The sequence below is a fragment of the Cricetulus griseus genome, chromosome 4 (genome assembly GCF_003668045.3).
Source record: "Cricetulus griseus strain 17A/GY chromosome 4, alternate assembly CriGri-PICRH-1.0, whole genome shotgun sequence".
Taxonomy (NCBI): Eukaryota; Metazoa; Chordata; class Mammalia; order Rodentia; family Cricetidae; genus Cricetulus; species Cricetulus griseus.
Window position 1 is genome coordinate 210,034,207 of NC_048597.1, and position 20,275 is coordinate 210,054,481.

The window sequence follows — 20,275 nt, forward strand, 5'->3', positions numbered from 1 at the left end:
CCATGTCTGGGGCCAAGGTCCTACTGCATCTGGGGTCTGTGGTCCATGTTACCACTGAAAAGAGCAAGGAAACTACTCTGGAGTGATGTTGATGACTGCAGTTGCACGTTGATAAAAAGGGACATGGAAGGCTTCTGTGACAACTCCTAACTCCCAGCCCCCGCCCCCATCCCATAAAAGTAACAGTCTAGACAGGAAGCCATCAAGAAGAACTCTTAAAAATGTGATGGGGATGCTGAAGTGTAACTCTCCACAATTGATAGCTTCTGGCAGGGGTGGGAGCAGGAGTGGGGACAAGAACAACTCAGTTCTATTTAAGGAGGAGACCACTGAGAATTAGATCATGCTCCAGTGAGCATGGATAACACACATTGGGCTTATTTTTCCTTTATTTTTCTATTTTATTTTTATTTTCATGGGGGAAGGTTTACAAGGGTTGGGGAAAGACATGGGATGACTGGGAATTGGGTATGATTAGGATGCATGATGTAAAATTCCCAAAGAATTAGTAAAAATATTATGTATTTTCTTTTTAATTTTTAATTATTCGAGACAGGGTTTCTCTGTAGCTTTGGAGCCTGTCCTGGAACTCAATCTGTAGACTAGGCTGGACTTGAACTTGAGATCCACCTGCCTCTGCCTCCCAAGTGCTAGGATTAAAGGCATGCACCACCACTGCTCAGCTCCAGGAAAAATATTATGTAGGAAAAAAAATCTTTAGATCCTCTATCTGAGTGAGGTCATGTGATATTTGTGTTTCTGTGCAAGGCTTACTTTGCTTAACATACTGGTCTCTCGTTCCACCGATGTCGTCACAAGGACTAGTTGTTTTTTAATGGTCTAATAGTATTCCATGATGTATAGAGATGACATTTTCTTTTTCATTCTATTTATTGAAGAATTGATCACAATAGCTAAGAAATCTGAGGGAACTGCATGCTCCTTATCTGTTAGGATTACAGTTGCTGTAAAGAAGGAGATGCCGGGTTTCTGAGTTGAGAGAGGTGCATCTTGGTGGTAAAGCTAAGGGTTTGGTTTTGAGTGCATTTGTGATTCTTCTGAGAGGAGTATGAGAAGTGCCCAGGGTGAGTGAACCGGCCAGCATATGGTGTTCAAAAGCACAGACAAGGTCCTTAAAGTGACCAAAAGAAATGAGACAACCAACACATGCGAGCAACAGAGAGGAACGTGGAGGCCCTGAGGGTCCCATTCTTAGGTGCTGCAGATGTAAAGGGAGACCAGGAATGCAAAGCCTCCCTTCGCTTATGCAAACCATCTTTGGTGTCTGCCTTTGCCACCTACTTCTGCACCAGTAATACATCACTTTAATTCCTGTAGCTTTGTGATATATTTTTAATGATAGATTTTAATATCAGGTAGAGTCGGCGCTTGTCGTTAGTTTTCATAATTTTCTCTCTTGTCTTCTGAATTTATTTATCTAGATATACTTTTATATAGCAGTGCCTGTGTTGAAACAAGTTGATGGCTAAACTTTAAATCATTTATGATTTAATTGATACCTTTATGATATTAAGTCTTACTTTCTAAGGGAAGTGTGTTTCTCTCCATTTATTCCAATACATTTTTATATGCCTTTGTAAGGTTTTTAAAGTCTTCTCTATAAAGGCTCTAAATAAGTTTTGATTAGTTTATTCCTGCACATCTATATTTTCTCTGTTGTGAATTGAATACTTTCTCTTCATTGTTTTTCTAGCCAGTTGTTGCTAATATATAGGGAAGTTATTCATTTTTGTATACCCAATTTTTACCCACAGACCAACTAAATGCTCTCATTCATTTTGAGGGATCTTTAGTTCTTTAGAGCTTGCCAGAACAATAATTATGATGATAATTCAAAAAAGAGCAATGTTAGGCATTATTTTCAAATACTTCCTTCTTTTGTCTTCAGGGTTGAGATAATTAGCAGGGCCCAAAGTAGACTCTTCTATTTTCCCAGAATCCAGTGGAGAAAGCCACACTTATTTCAGTGTTAATTGTGCTGTCAGCTAGGTTCATTGAGATAACTTAGTGTTCATAAGAATAAGTTGCATTTTTGTTACAAATACAGAGGAGCCTCACAAATTCAAAACGCAGAGTATAAGCGGCTCACCTAAAAGTTGTACATGGATATCCCATACCCTCCCCTCAGGGCTCAGGGCCCATGAGAAAAGAGGTGGATAGACTGTGGGAGCCAGGGTTCAGGAAGGGACTGAGGTGAAACAGTGTCTTTTGGACAAGATTGGGCTATTGCTCTCAGGAACACAAAGCAGCTGAGGCCACCTGTCCAAAACTCACAGAAGATCAAACCATTGTTTAGTGCAGCTGATCAGTCCAGTTTCTACCTAAGCAGGGCAATGTGGGTTGAGGAAAGATACAGACTAAAGACAAAAGATAGAGTCTGGAGGGCATAAGTGTATACTATGATCCATCTCAAGTTTATTGCTCAAAGTTCATATATTCTACGATCACAAGGGGGTAGAAGGCAAAGGAATTCCTTATCAATGACACAAGGAACAAATAGACAAGATTACCTCTTCAATACTGGAAACATCAAGAAACCACACCCTGAACTAAGTATTCTCTTGTTTGGGCAAGATATCCAGTGACCACACCTTAGGCGAAACACCCTGTCATTTAACCTTGAAAGAGCAAGAGTAGGTTTAAACTCTCTGATTAGGTCAAGATGGAGTCAATTCTGTGGTCTTCCACAAACCATTCAACAGTATAGCATGTATTCAGAATGGGAACACAATCCCCACCCCTAGTTGAGGAGTTACTGACAGTTGATGGCTCAAAGGGGAGCAAGAATTGGTTTTCTTTAGGAGTGTGCTCCCTGGTAAATTACCCATGCTTCAGTGAATGGCTCTCCACCCATGTACATCTATGTGTCTCTAAATAATTACATTCTATTGATGATGATAATGATGATGATGATGATGATGATGATGAAGAGGAGGAGGAGAACAAAGGGATGAGGAGGAGGAGGAAGAGAGATCAATTTGTGAGAGAGATGGAGGAATGTTGGGGGATATAGGAGAATTAGAAGCGGAGGGGAAATATATATATATATATATATATATATATATATATATATATATATATATATAATTCTAAAGAATAAATAGAATATTATATCTTTAAAATAAAACACAATACAGAGTCTAGGACTCATTTCTAGGATCTAGAGGAAAGGGATGAGATTCAGCAGTCAACATTTGTATCTAGCAACTTAATCCATTCCATGGTGTGTAAGCCTCTGCCTGAAGATACACTCATTATATTAAAATAGCATTTTCCCATGTGCAATTGAATTTTATCATATTCCTTTTATCCTCCATAAAATATGAATCTTATCACTTAGTGAAATGATATGATAGATTCTAATGTCAAATCAGTTCACTTAGGTTATTAAAATGGTTCTTTTAATTGCACTTCAAGCAATTAAATTCTTATATCTATAGTCAAAAGCAAACTTGGTTTAGAGACTATCTTGGAGTTTACTTCGTCAGGGCATATTTTTCAAAAGCAGAGAGGGTTGAGCTTAAAATAAATCAGAAATATTTCATACACATCTATATTTTCATTTAATATTTACACAAATAAATGTATATGCACATGCACATATATAATTTTGTGTGACACCCACTGTCATTTAAGCTTTCAAATTCATTTCCTTTCAAACTTTTGGGGCCTGATGTATTTATCTACAGTGCCTAGTTCTGTCCCCCAGATTGTTTATCTACTTAGGTTTTCTTCAGTCCTCAGTCAGTTTTCTAGAAAATTATTGTTTTATTCCAGTCTAGCTTTCTGAAGTTTTTAGTTTCAGGTAAGATTTTAAAAAAATTCTTTTTAAAAATTATGTGCATGTACACATGTAAAGGCAGGAGCCCTCAAAGTCCAGAAGAGGAATTGGGGTTGCACACAGTTGAAAGCTGCCCAGTGTGGTTCTGGGAGCTGAACTAAGTTCTCCTGTAAGGCAATACCCACTCCTAGCCACTGAGCCATCTCTTCAGACTCACATTTTAAAAAATTCATACTGTTTTTATGTGTACCATTTTAAGTCTAAATTTAGTATCTCTGATTAACTTTGATTTATTGAGTGTATTATCTGATGTGGGAAAATGCTCTTGTTCACTGTAAAGATTTGCCACTCCTATTGGCTTAATAAAATGCTGATTGGCCAGTAGCCAGGCAGGAATTACAGGCAGGGCTACTAGACTAGGAGAATTCTGGGAAGAGGAAAGGCAGAGATGAAGTCTCCAGCCAGACTCAGAGGGAGCAAGATGAGAATACCTTACTGAGAAAAGGTACAAAGCCACATGGCTAAACATAGATAAGAATTATGGGTTAATTTAAGTCATAAGAGCTTGTTAGTAATAAGCCTGAGCAATAGGCCAAATGGTTTATAATTAATATAAGCCTCTGTGTGTTTATTTGGGACTGAACAGCTGCAGGATGGGGTGGGACAGAATCTTCCATGTATAATTATCAGATTTGGACTTACTTTCATCAATGGTACAGATAACTTCATACTTTCTGTTTAGCTTTAGAGGCTACATTTCTTTAAAATTTTTTTTTTTAATTCTTGTTAACAGTAAGGGATACAGTTGTCTCTACTTGTGTTTCAATCTTTAAGCATTTGAGAATCATAGGTTTTCTTAGGGCCACTTTGAACTCCGAGTCTGTTTTAATTCAGAGTCATAAAGTCTTTTTGATGCCTTCTAAATCCAATTAACATTTGTCCTTCTTTCACTATAAATAATTTGGCTTAATAATAAATTTCCCCTGGGAATTTTTACAGTCTTTGATGGCATTTTCATTCATGTATATGATGTCATTTGATTATATTCACCCCCATCTCCTCATTAGTATCTGTAGGATCGTCTCCTGCATCTCTCCACCTCTTCCCAACTTCATGTAGTTTCTTCAAGTTTTTGTTTGTTTGTTTGTTTGTTGTATTTTTTCCAACCCACCTAGCCCAATTTGTGCAACCAGTAAATTCAAGCATGTGAGGGAGGCTATCACTGGAGCACAGGTAATGTATGAGGCCACAACTTTAAAAATTGGCTATCCATCCCCTAGCAGCTATCAACTGCCAACATCTCCTCAGTTAGGCATGGAAGCTAGTGAGCCTCTTCCCTCCTCCACGCAGGAAGTTTGGCTGGCTTGAATTTGTACAGGTCTTGTGCAGGCAACCACAGCTCCTGTGTGTTCTTGAATGCAGCAGCCCTAAAATTTCCAGAAGACCATTTTGCTTTGGTCCTCCTCAGCCTCTGGCTCTTACAATTTTTTTCACTCCCTCCACTATTACAATCTCCAAGCCTCAGTGTGGCAAAGAGGTCCTCAGTGTGGCTGAGAAATCCCCTGACACTTATTCTCTGCCCTTGATGGTTGTGACTTTCTAAGTTAACCACTGTCTACCACACAAACTTGTTTGATGCGGTATTAGAGCTGCACTAATACATGGGTATGGAGATGCAAACCGAGGAGAGATTTTGGTACTCTGTCCATTTAGCAAGATAATAGTAGTAGGTTCACTCATGGGGCATATGAGCTCCCTAACCATGGGTTCTTGGACAGATTTACTGTAATGGGCAGGTATTTCCTCTAGTTGAGCAGGCTTTAAATCTAAACAGAAAACCACTGGTTACCTCCATAACCTTTGTACCAATGTTACAAATGGTACCCATGGCCATATCTAGTCAGACTGGATACTATTGTAGCTCACAGAGTTCACAGCTGGGTGTGGCTGTTGGTTACCATTCCCCCTACACCAAGCACACTGCATAGTTCCTTCTAGTACAGCGCTCTTCAACCCCTTCCTAATGTTGTGACTCTTTAATACAGTTCCTCATGTTGTGACTCCCAATCATAAAATTATTTTTGTTGCTACTTCCTACGTGTAATTTTGCTATTGTTATGAATTTTAATGTAAATGCCTGTGTTTTCTGATGGTCTTAGGTGACCCCTTTGAAAGTTTCCTTCGACCCCCAAAGGGGTAGTGACGCACAGGTTGAGAAACACTCTTCCAGTTCTATGGAAGGTAGTCCGAAGGAAGGAAGCTTCTTGGCCAGCATCAGCATCGAGTTTTCATGTCCTGTAACCAAGATATGTAGCATGTTCAACAATGGTGTCTTATCATCAAGTTCTGTTAGACAAATGAGCAGTGGTGACAGCCTGTAATATTTGGGGTGGTCTCTGAGATATACCTGACACTGAACTTTTTGTTTGGCAACCCATGACTTTTGGGAGGAACGTTATCCGGGGTAACTCCAATTATGGTCTTCTTTATATATGCAGTGTGGACCATTTTTATTCCTCTTGGAGAAGCATTATAGAAAATGCATAATCAGAATCACTTAAGTGTGTCATGGATCATGGAAAACAGCTGTGTAGTATTTGCTCTTGAAGTACAAATTTCTAACATACAGGCATGTACTTGTATTCATAAGTGCAACTGCATAGACTGGCATTTCATATTTTCTTACGGTGTCTTATCCATATCACCAAATGTACTTCACATCCCGATGCTTATTGGATATGCCCAGTATTTATAGAGGTTCACATTTCTTATCTCTACCATGCTTCTGTCATGTGCACTTTAGTTATTTTGATGTGGTATTTTTCTATATATGATGTATGATGGCCATTGTGTTTTCACAGTAAGTTCTCAGCTTAATCAATATTAAATTCACACATTTGTTATATCATATTTAAATTTTTATCATTAGGGCTAACTTTATCCTTCTTACTATTTTAATACTTCTTTGCCCTGGGTTTTATTTTTTAATTATTACTATTACAATTCATATTTAATATTTATGTTTGCTTATTTATCTTTGCCACTTTTTCAGGTTTTCAGCTTTTTATATGTCTTGTTTCAGAAAGACACTAGAATTTTGTTGTTTAGTTTATTTATAAATTAAAACATCTCTGTATAATGGCAGGAAGTTTGGTCTGTTTGTGTATATGTGGAGGCTGGGGTTGATATGGGGCCATCTTCTTCAATCACTCATCTACATTTGTTTTTGAGACAGTTCTGACTGAACCTGGAAGACACTGTTTCTCCTAGGCTGGTTGGCCAGGAGCCCTCAAGGTCCATCTGTGTCCTCTTCCATGTACAGGGGTTACAGTGTACATTTCTGGCACCTGGCTTTTACACAGTGCTAGAGATCTGAATTCATGTCCTCGTGCTTGCAAGGTAATGTCTTACCCACTGAGCCTTCTCCCCACTCCTGTTTGCGATTCCCATGATTGGCTGTGACTTTTAGGCTTGCTTTTCTTTTCTTTTTCTTTTTCTTTTTTTCCCATGCTTTACTGTGAGAGTATGGATGTCTTCATTAGTCTTTTGTCCTGAGGATGGGGTGGTAGTTACTCGATTCTTCATTTAGTAGTCCCTAGGACATTTTTCAAAACATTCCTCAATCTATTTTAAGGATTAAATGTTATCTTTTGAAGTTTTACTTTAAAATAATGAATTGAGTGTTCTCTTCTTCAGCCTCCCCCACAAACCCAGCATTAGTTGATCTGTAGTATATGCAATCTGAGGATTTAAAATAGTGAAATGTAATTATTATCTTATATGCCAGATGCATGTTTTTTCAATAATGATTTTTGACACTGGTGTTCAATTTTGTATACATTCATAACCATTATTTAGACTTTTCTCTTTTGTAAACCAGTTAGGATTAACTAGCAGTAATTAGATTTTGTAATTCTCATCTAGATTTTCTAATTCTTAAACTTTTAATTTGCTTCATCTACCAGTTGGTAAAAGTAAAGAGTCTAGTAAATCTTGTAGGCTGAGTCCTTGCAGGACTATAATAGCATTATATTTTATATTTTGAAAACAAATTGTTTTTTATTTTGTTGTTATTTTAAAATAATTTTTTACTGCTTTATTCTTTGACAATTTTATACAGTCAATAATTCTGATTCCTGTAATCACTCATCTTCTTCTCCTTTTCCTCTAAGTCCCTTCCTCATAATCATAGAGAAAGTGTCTCATGTAGCCCAGGGTAGCCTCAAACTTACTGTATAGCCAAAGCTGGCTTTGACCTCCTGATCGTCTTTCCTTCTCCCCCAGAGCTGTGATGGCAGACCTGTGACATGAACCTGGCTGATAAGTTGGTTGTGAATTAGACTTCTCTTTCCATCAACATTCTACATATTAATATTTGCCTTTTGGATTTTCAGGTCTCCAACCCTTTCATTTGCAAAGAGGACATTCATGATCAGAACGATTTTCTCCTTTTGCCACTGGAGGGGATTTGATGTGGAGGTTAGTTGCACAGAGTTTGGTTTAGTAAGATCAACTCTGCTCAAACCCTGGGTCAGTCATTTAGCACTTGCATGGCTGTGGGCCATTAACTCCCATGCTTCTATTTGTTGGCCTACAAAGTGGGGATGTTCAGAAAATTCTTTCAACAGGTCGATGTATGAGTGTACATGTGTGTTTGCATAGGTAGATATTTATGTGGGTGTAATGAAGAGACCACAGCAAAATACTAGCTGAGAGACCAGTTTTGTGTATGGTTTGCTTTTATTTTCACTGCTTTTTTTTCTTTTGTAACCTTTATTATAAAACTTGCAACTAAGTAGAAACAACACACACCAAAATCAGTCAGATACAAAGTCTATACAACTTAATGAACTTCTATACAGTTACAATTCTATACAGTTAGACTTGGCACTTGAAATGGAAACTGTCATGCTTTACATTAAATTTTATACTTTCAGTATTTAATATAGTATATATGCTTATCCACCACTAACCAGAAAAACTCCATATCAGAATTAGCACTAGAAAAACAAATAGCTTAACACCTCTTTCATAACTCATGTCCTCTACCTGCAGTCAGTCCTTCCTCATCTCATTATATTTAGCCTTTATTCTTCTTTTTTCCTGAGTTGTATCCACATGTACAATTGTTTACATATACACATATATTATTGTTTAGATTCTGCATGTGAGAGAGAGTGTGCAGTATAAATTTCTTCCTGGGATTGTGTGATCTCTCTTGATATTATACTTTCTAAGTCCACCATTTTTCCTGCAAATTTATTTTCTTAGAGCTGAGCAGTATTCACACATATACATGGAATATATATAAATATATATATATATATATATATATATATATATATATATATATATATGCGCGTGTGTGTGTGTGTGTGTGTGTGTGTGTGTGTGTGTGTGTGTGTGTGTCCATTTTTCAGTATCCATTCATCTGTTGATGGACAGCTATGGTGATTCAATTTTTTTGCTATAGTGAATGAAGTGATGATAACAGTTCTGTTTATCCAATTCATTTGTTCTTTTCTTTGTTTCCTTTTGGTCATTTATTTTTATTTTGACAATTTAAAGGATCATCATCCCCGGGCTGGAGAGATAGCTTAGCAGTTAGGAGTGTTTGTTTCTCTTGCAGAGGTCTGAGGTTTGGTTCCAAGCTCTCATATGGTGACTCACAACTATCTGTATAACTCAGTTCCAGAGGATCCAATGCCCTCTTCTCCACCAGTCTGTACACATGAGGCACACATACAAACGTGCAGGCAGAACACCCGAACACATATAATCGTAATCAATTGATCTTTAAAAAACCCAGTCAATTAAAAACCCAAAATAATGCCATGTCATCCCTCTCCAGTGCTATTACCTTGGTCATCTCTTACCTAAGTTAACACAGAGATTGCTGTGTCTCCATCATGTCGGCTGTGCAGTCACCAAGTTGACTGACTGGGAAATAGAGCTCTCCTCAGGACAGCACATCCCTACTCTAGACTCTGTGACCACCCTCTACCTGTGCACAGGCTCTGGCTTGTGAGCAGGCTTCGCACAGCTGCTTGCCAGCCACCCACGCTTCAGGGACAGGGTCATCTCTCGCATTCAAATTCCGACTTACCTTTTTTTTTTTTTTTTTTTTTTTTTTTTTTTGAGACAGGGTTTCTCTGCGGCTTTGGAGGCTGTCCTGGAACTAGCCAACTTACCTTTTAAGACCCAACCCTAACCGCATCCAGCCAGAATCCTCTCCAGTGCCTCCTGGTGTCAAGATCCACCCTATTCCTACTTCCATTTGTCACTGTACTAATCCTGTATGCTCCATTCATCTTTTCTCTCTCCAGGTGGCTAACGCCGGAGGGCTGAAATGGTGCTTAATTCAACTTAACCCCCCTTTCATCTGACATAGTCCTTGGCATGCAGTTATGCATAGCAAATGTTTGTTGGGTGATTTCAAAAACGGACGCCTTGCATGGAATTGGAATTGGATTGGCCTCATACCTTACAGTTGCCCATCTCCTCTTCCTCGGTACCTGCTGTTGGCGTCTTCTCCTCTGTGAATTAGCCACAACAGGTAAGGTAGTTGGAGTCTAAGTTCTGCAGAATCAGTAAGAGGGAAAAATGAGAAGGTACATTCAAAGCTCAGCCTTGTGCCCTAGCAGGCGATGTTTAAAGTCAGAATTTGAGGTCTCTGTGAGCAGGTGACCAGGGCACCGCCTGCTGTCCACCTCCAGGTCGCCCATTCCATAAGCACTGCCAGATTGTGGCAGAAAAAGAAATGCCTGAACACTCATATGAGGAAGGTGGAGGTGACAGGGTCTCCTCTGTAATGAGCAGTGGGCAGGACTGAGTGCTGGGAAGGTTAAAGGTGGTTTCCCAGATGGTTGCACCGGAAATTTCAATTCGCCCACTTAATTCAGGTAGTCTGATGGTCAGAAGCAGACTAGAGCAATTAGGGCGCATGCGCCTCCCTTAAGAGCGCTTTAACTCTGCCACTCAGCCCTATTACTCCAGAAATTCTCCCTTAGGCCATCCCCAGCCCAGAGGAGGAGGGGCTTTGTTCTGATCCCCACTGTCTTCCAGGCAGGAACAATTTGGGGCTTTTGTTTATTAATAATGATAATAAAATAACAACAAATTAGAAAAAAGAGTATCTTTAACCAGGAACTCTAATTGTCTCCAACCCTGTGTTGAATTTTGATTCTATTTAACAGCTACTTTTAAGCTGCTAAACATGTTCAAATGATTAGATTTGGGGGATTAGAGGGAGGGATGGTGAAATAATGGCTTCTCATATAATGAGAAGCACTTTGAAGTCCACACTCCACAGTCCACTAAATAGCTGGGAGCTACTTCGAGAGTCTGTTTAAAGCATCAGGGTCACAGGACACAGTGATACTCAGGGGTTTGAATCCCACATTTACTCCATTATGTCTGTGATTTGAGACATGGCATTTAACTGTGTGGGGCCACTGCAACTTGGGGATGGTAGCTGAATGGTAATTGGATTTCACTGTGACCATGCCTGGCCTTAGATAAGCACTCTATGCATGAGGAATCTAAAATCTAAAAATCAGAAATTCAGACTTCTGCGGAATGCCAAACTTTCAAGTTTCATATCTTGGAGAACTTTGATTTTTAAACATTCTAATTGGACATATTCAGCTGTAAGTCTTTGAAAACATGTCCAACTCCTAAGTCATCAAATCTGAAACCCTCTGTCTGCAATGTTATGGCTGACTTGCCAAAGTCACACAGTGGTGAGTGTAGATTTGAATATGGGTTAGTTTTGAGGGGTGGAGAGCACACATGATTTTGTGTGTGTGTGTGTGTGTGTGTTGCATATGTGTGTGTGCAACCAGCTTGTGCAACCAATGTGTGCACACACTGACATCTGTGTAGTGTTCGGACATATGTATACATGAGTGTATGCTGGTGATCACATACATGTGGAGGCCTCAAGTTACTGTATGGTATTTCCCTGCATCATTTTGATTTTATTTTCTGAGTTAGGGTCTCTTCCCAATTAGGCTAGTCTAGCTAGCCAGCTTGCTCCCAGGATCCTGGGTCTCCAGCTCTCATGTGGATGGATTAACAGGCTAGCTGCCACTGCAACTTAGCCTTTTATGTGGCTGCTGGGGATCCCAGCTCTGGTCCTTATGCTTGTATGACAAGTGTTTGACTTATCCAGTGAGTCATCTCCACGGCCACCTCTTTTTTTTAATGCAAATTCATTATCTAATATAGCTAATAATATTTTTATCTCAACTTGTAAAAATCTTTTGTTTAAACATTTTCTTTTACCCTCAAACATGTCTTGATGACCTCTACACTGAACAGGTATCAGTCTGTCCTCCAAACATTGGATCTAAACAACAGTGAAAGAGGCAGCAAATTGCACTGTAATCACACAGGATCTGTGATTGAGGCCTGCCTGGGATGCAGTAGATTCATAGGGTGTAGCAAGGCCAAAATGGTAAATAGTAGCTGTTGGTTAAAGCCCAGGCATCAAAGCCAGAAGATGGTAGATGGTGGTGGGAGAGGCTTTCCTGGCCATGGTGGTGAGGTGGAGTATGTGACTGAAATAGAGTAAGGAGTGTCTGGGGCAAAGAACAAGGGAGGGCATGAAAGGTGAGAAACTGGAGGAATAACTGGAGGCCAGATTATGAAGGGTCCCCTATGACCTGCTGTAAGGTTTTGCTCCACAGGGACTGGAGAACCAGTGAGTGGAATTTAATAGAGTGATGCCATTGTCAGATTATATTTTAGCAGCTTTTCAAGTGGAGCAGAACAGGCTAAGAAAGAGAGCAGGGGGCAGGTTCCAAGCAGGATGCCCTGTGACTCAAAAATAAGCCTGTTGGCTCCTATTCAGAGATGGTCTTCACCAAGAGGCTGGGAAACAAAGCGAAAGAGGCTGGGAGGGTTCTAGACTGCAGGCTGTGAGTTCAGGAGATCATGAATGGGAGAGGTCTCAGCCATCATAAAACCCAGGGTGAGCCACAGCATGGCCTCAAGAGCACCACATGGATAACCAATGAAACCATGGAGGGAAAGGAGAGGATGCAAGGCTAAAAGTATCATTGATGGGGACATTGAAATCACCAGGGGTAATGCTGAACATGAGCTAAAGGTTCAAAATGGATTTTTTTTTTTTTGATGAGTGTTTTTGCTATTTTGATGACCGGGGGATCAGGAGATGACACAGAGGAGGTAAAGAGTTTTCCATAATCATCTCTGTATTCAAGAATAATTGAGATGTAAACCAAACCCCCTTCCCCTGGGGAATCTCACAGCTAGCGACAGTCTTGCAAGACGCTGGAAGTGAAACCAGAGACCCAGACTTGAGTTGAAGCAGAAAATGGGTAGAGAAATGGAGAGATTAAGACAGAGTGCAATTTTAACAACAGAGCTCTCAGGGTGGAAGGTGGAGTCCCTGAAGACTAAAAGGAAGACAGTAGTTAGAGCAGAGAAGACATGCCCCAATTTACTGTTTTTGCCATGCCCTTGACCTACTTTAATGCTGCTGTAGTTGACCAGCTTTACCACCCCCATAAATCCCAATTGTTGTCCCCCCAGTGCTACTCTCTCCTGGTGTGTTTTCAGTCTCCCAGGTCAAGTTTCATTTATTTCCATTCACCAGGTATTTGTTGAAAATTGCTTTGTGCTTTCTGGCCCCCTCTCCACTCTTCCTGTTAAACATGAGAGCTCTTCAACTCTTTGCACGTTTGCTATACGGGCTCTCCATTGGGTACTGTAAATGTCCTCGTGGCTTCAATTCCCACCTGGTATTGCAAGAGTTCTCTACCAACCCAGACCATTCATTGAGCTGAAGATTGCATTTCACAAATTCTCACCCTTGTGTACGTGTACCTAGCTAGCTGCCAGGTATTCAAGCTCACTCCAGAGTGCCGGAGTGCCCACACTGCATCAAGGTTGCTTCTCCCAAGGTGGTCTCTCTATTCATAAATAGTGCCCTGGTGCCTCCTTCCAAAGCATGAGAACAATACAAATCCAAACTCGTGTTCACTAGCATATCCATAGTGCTTAGAACAGCAGTGTCTAGCACATGGTAGGCACTCATGTTCATTTGTTGAATGAATGAATGAATGAATGAATGCACAAATGCTTGGTGTGTCCTTTCCATCATTATGTAAATTCAATCAGACCTGAGTGGGCCTGAAAAGCATGTGTCCGTAAGGCAGAAACCCTTTATCAGTCATTACTCTCCCACTTCAGTGCCTGCCTTCCTTGGAAGGTGCCAGGTTTCTCAGCCGTGTACCAGGCCTATTATTCTAGGTTCATATGTCTATCAGTGTGCGCTATGTAATGCAGACTCCTACACATTGCCACCAGGGGGACGTTAGAAATAACAGCTCTTTAAACCCCTGATACTAAAGAACACACAGACTTTTTGACCAATACACAATTTTATTCTCTTTAATAACATCAGACAGTCTTGAACAATAGGCTGTTGGCTTTATTGGCATTTCCCACAGAGGGTTCTATCCAGTCTGAAGTGAGCATTGGAAAGGAACTTTCTACCATCCAATGAGCCTAGAAAGATGAAGCGTGAGGAATGTGTATTGAATCATACTGCACATGTGAGTATTACAGGAACCAGCAGTTCCTTGAGAAAAAGTTTTAAAAGCGTAGCTTCATTTAATTCTGCATTTTGCCCCATTTCTTTTAAAACACAAATTCTTTTTTTAGATAGTTTCAATGAACAGCCAACAGAATTAACATTCTGTGAAATATTATTTCGGAACTGGAGCATTACGCTCCTGGAAAGTGGGTCTTGCCTTTACCGAAAATGTGTAAGATACTTTTAGAAACCACACTTTGGCAGAATAAAAGTAGTAAACATGAACCCAGTGTGAAGACGAGGTTGGCAGTCTGAGCAAAGCTCTTGATGTTGAATGACAGCTGAGCACCTTAGCTTCTCCTGGTGATTCATAACCAAGAGGTACAGTATGCTTCAAAGTTTAAGAAAGCATGATGGAAAGGCTTGCAGGATGTCTTGGTAGGTAAAAGCACTTGCAATGAAAGCCTGATAACCTAAGTTTGATACCCAGAACCCATGGCAGAAGGAGAAACTAAATTCCCCAAGAGCTATCCCCTTGGGAGATATGTGCACCATAGCATACATTTTCCTAAATACACACACACACACACACACACACACACACACACACACACACACACACACAAATTCATATACACGATAACAACAAATTAAAATTAAGAAGAAAATGTGACAGGAGAATAATTTAAATTTTAAATAAATCACACCTATCAATCATTTGGGAAGGAAGAAACAGAATATCTTCCTATTATGTCAGTCAGTGGTGGATTTTGTAAAAATTATGAGATACTCAGGAGCTCAGTGAGAGAGAAAGTATTTGAAAATATAGACAGAACTGTGTTCTTATCATGCCCCAAACACACACTGTGCCCCTGCCCTTTGGTTTCACTTTTCCCGAGGACTCAGCTGTGCTGGAGTCTGTCACCATAACTCCCTGGCTGGCCTTACTGCTCCTGCCAGACAGCTGTGCTGACTCAGACATCTTGTCATAGCTCTTCACCCCCCTACCTCCCCAGGATGCTGCTCTTTGCCCAGTGCTGGGAGTCAGAGAAGCAAATGGAACTTTCTGTCAGATGCCAGTAGGTTGAGAGTTTCAGGGTCTCCAGTGAGATATTTCCACAGTCCACACACAATTCAACATAGTCAGCAAATTGATGTATGTATATTCAGTTTACACATGAATTGTGATTTCTGCCCACCACTCCAGACTACAGAGAATGTATTTGGGGAAGAGACATTCTAAGGAGGTGTAAACCTGGTGGCTTCAGTTCCTTGGTTCCAAGAGATATATGGTTGAGAGTCTAAAGTCAAATGATAAAATTATACGTTATAGCTTGTTGAAGCCCATTCCTTAGGGTGAGATGCCATGCTCAGAGATGGTAGGACCACAATATAATCCTGGTATATGGGCTAGCTTGTTGGAGCCCATTCCCTAAGGTAGGATGCCATGCCCTGTCTTAATGCATGGGAGAGGGGCTGGGCCCTGCCCTAACCTATTATTTCAGACTATGTTGACTCTTCATGGGAGCTCTTACCTGTCAGGAGAAGTGGACTTGGGGTGGGCTAGTGGGGAGGTTAGGGAGGGTGGGCAGAGGTGAGAGTGGGTAGGAGGAGAGGTGGGAGAGGGAACTGTGCTTGGAATGTAAAATATAAAAAATAAAAAATGGGGAAAAAAGCTTAGGAAGCCACACAAAGATTTCTTCTAATCAAGTCTATAATCAAGTTCACACTTTTAATTTGATGTACAGAAATACAAACATATAGAATGATGAACTATATAAGAAAAAGGCACCAATAGACACAAATACAAGAGAACAACCTGTAGCAGGACTTTCTTTGGACTGCCAGCTTCCAAATAATGACATGAAGGCTTCTTATTAATTATGAGAGATTGACCTTAGCTTAGGCTTGTTCCCAACCACCTCTTAAAATTTAAATTCACCTGTTTACATTAACCTACGCTCTGTGTGGCCCATTACCTCTCTTCAGTACAGTACATCCGACTTCCTCCATTCCTGGCTGGTTCCACCTCTCTGATTCCTTCCCAGAGTTCCTATCTCTGCAGTGAAGCCCCGCCTATCCTCTCCTGCCTAGCTATTGGCCATTCACTTCTTCATTAAATGAATCAGAAGGTGCCTTGGCAGAGGAGACACATCTTCACAGTGTACAAAAAGATTATCCCACAACACTACATCTGTGAATTCCATTAACAGGCAGTGAAATGGGCCAAGGGTATGGAGCGATTCCTAAGTAGAAAGTAAAGACATTGCTCTCACAGAAGTCAAGAGTAAGACAGTGTTACCAGCAGCCAGGAGGTCAGAAGGTCAGAGGATAGGAAGGCATCTAGTGATAGGGTTACACAACACAGTTAGAAAGGAGAGATGAATTCTGGGATTCTACATCAAAGTGAGCTATCCACGGTTACAGCAATTTATGTGTGTCAAGTGGGAAAGAGGATTCAGGATGTTCCCAACACTGACACTCCTTGGCTTGTGGCCTCAACATTTGAAAATCTTCCTTGATCTTCACCCTCTCGATGTACCTGTTTATGTTCCTCTTTGTCCAGTTTCCCTCTGTCTCACACTGAAGACAACACCAGTCACCAGATTTAGGACCCACAGAGATATTCAGAATGGACTTGAGATCTTTAATTATACCCAAAGGCCTTTTTGCTAAATAAGATACTATTCGGTCTCTAGAAACTGGGTAAGCACATATCTCTTGGAGGCTCACATTCAACCCACAATTCTTGGGCATCTACTACCTTGGTGGTCTTCATTCTTTAACATGCACCCAGATTTACAGCATGTATTCCCTACATGTGAAGGGATCCCTCCAGCCAGAGATGACTTCCTTCTGCCTTATCATGTCTGAAACAGTCCCTTTGACTTCGTTTTGCAAGGCCCTTGTCTCTAGTTGTATGGTGTGGGCTGACATGTTTTTGCTTTAGATACTTCAGATAATCACTCCACTGTTACCAGCATACACTGCCTGTTCCAGGGCAGAAGTCTGTTATTACTCTCAACTAGGCATCTACTCCAGCTCCATGCTCTCTGTTTTCCTCTGACTGGCCCTACAATTGTGCTCTTTATCAGTGGTTTTAAGCAATTTGATCAGTTTGCATTGGAATTTTTTTTCATCTTCTTTACTTATGCTTCACTAAACACTTGGAACTGTGAGTCTAGATAATTCTGGAAAAGAAGAAAATATGGAAAAACTTTCCAGGCATTAAGACTTACTGACAACATAGCATGGACTAATCTTAAGAACAGACAAGACCAAGGGAATAGAACACTAAAGAATTTTTGTAACTATACACGTGATTTTTAGAAGTTGTTTTCTCTAGTACCAGAGTGTTTGTGTTCTCTCTCTCTCATATATATACACAAACATATGCTTAATCCAAATGGTCAATTTTATTATTGAATTCTTTACACATTTTATATCCTTTTGTCCATGTGATGAGTGGTTTATTAAAATTTCTTATTATTGGTTCTCCAATCTCTTGTTGTTACTGTTGTCCTCTGTGTTGTCTCATAAACACATAACTGATAATAGTCTATTGTGGGATGTGTTTAAGTTTGTGGCATGCTCTTGTTTGGTATAACACTTTCAGAACAGAAAATTCCTCAGCTGCTCTCATAGTCACAATTGCCATTTTGCTATTGCTTCTGCGAATCTGGCAAATATTTGCCCGTCTCTTTCTTCTTCTAGTCATTTTGAATCACCATTTAAATGTGTCTTTTGATTTTGCCTGATGAGTCAATTTGAAAAATAATCATTTTCTTTTAACAGGTAGGTGAAGTCCATTAACATTTTAATATGGCTATTATGTTTTGATGGCTATTATGTTTTATCTAATTTGGTCATATTATTTTATATTAGAATTACCAAGAATGGCATATTTTTATTACATTTGTTATTTTTCTTGTGGTTTATTTCTTTGTCTTTTAAAACATTTTAATCATTGTAAAGGCTCATAGTTACATTTGTATTGATATTTTATAACTCATCTTTATGTGTGTGTGTGCACAATTGTATATGCATGCGTGTGTGTGAAAGAGAGAGAGAGAGAGAGAGAGAGAGAGAGAGAGAAAGAGAGAGAGAGAGAATATTATTTTTCTTTTTGTCAGTATGTGATCCAGATGAGTTGATTCACAATGTTCTGGGACCCCCTGTCTCTTCCTCTCATCTCTGCATAAGGGCATCCTAACTAAGGTTTATAGATTCTGTGTACTCTATTGGCTTCTGTGGGAGTTCTGGGGATCTGAACTCAGGTTGTCAGGTTTGTGTGACAAGTGTTTCATCCAGTGAGTCATCTTCCCAGGCCTCTATATGTTTTTTTTAATGTGACATTCTACCATCTAATATATCGATTACAAATGAATTTTTTGTTTGTTTTTCCAGACAGGGTTTCTCTGTGTAGCTTTGGAGCCTATCCTGGCACTCGCTCTGGAGACCAGGCTGGCCTTGAACTCATAGATATCTGCCTGCCTCTGCCTCCCGAGTGCTGGGATTAAAGGCATGTGCCACCAATGCCTGGCCTACAGATGAATTTTTAAAATCATTTTAATTATGAATATATGTGTGAGTCTGTGTACAGGTAGGAAGATGTGAGGGTTAAGTGCCTCCTGACACTGAGATTACAGCTGGTTCTCAGCTTTCTCTGTGTAGGTGCTGGGAATCAAACCCAGGCACTCAGAAAGAGCAGCACATGCTCTTAACCACAAGCCATCTCTCCAGCCCACAAATGGAATTTTTAACTCCCACCTATCATCTATGTAATAGGTCATGAAAAAAAATCTAACTCAGGAATAAGCTTGTTCAACAAATTGAACAAATTCCTAACCATTTGAAGAATTATATTCTTTTCTTTCTTCTTGACCTGAATATAAAAAGCAAAATAAATAACTGTCACTCTTAGAAGGAAACATGTAAACTAAATTTATGACCTTACTAGGGAAGAAATACTTTAAATAAGTCATAGACAATACAAGCAAATAAATATGCTATCAAGTACTACCGTGATAGTCATTATTGCCTCACTGAAATTAAAATTTTAAATATTTTAATAACTAAAAGCATGCATGAGACAGGTGTTTTACAAATCCATGAATCTAAGCAGTAGTTCTGATCCTTTCTCCCAAGCATAGAAAGAGTCAAGTTGCAGAATGGAAGAAGATAAAGGAAATGATTTTAACTGGGAAGAACCAGTACCAGAAGTCCATGAAGAACACCACATTAGTAAGAAATAGGATATTTGGTAACCCTCTCTTTGGGAAAATTCTAGAAAGGCAGGAAGATACTCAGCTTCCCTGACTATTAGTAAGGTGCTCACTGAAACCTTAATTGAAGACCATTTACAGTTTGTAGATTGGCAAGTCTCATATCAGATTAAAACAATATTATAGAGAGGTAAGAGAGACAGTACCAATTGAAAGCTCTTGATGACAATAACTTGGTAGTAGCAAATATAGACATAGCCACTATATCCATGCACATATAGGACATATAGGCAGAGTGAACTACTGGACTTAGAGGTTATAAAAAAAACATGACTTTGGGAGGAGGATACAGTTGGAGAGTTATGACAGGAGTTGCAGGGGAAATGGGAGTAAATATGGTCATATTTCATCATATACCTCAAGAATAAAGAAAAATTAAAACAAAACAGGAAGCATATATGAAAGAATACTCAGCATCATTTTTCAATAGAGAAAAATGGAAACAAATTCAAAGTTAATCAACAGGAAAATGGAGAGATAATTTATAAAGTTATTATACACTACATATCTGTAATAGCTGAATGATATAAATCTTTATGTATCTACATGACTAAATCTCAAAAACATCATTTTGTGTGACAACAGCTAGCAGTGTAATAGACAGCGTGTGTGAAACCATTCACA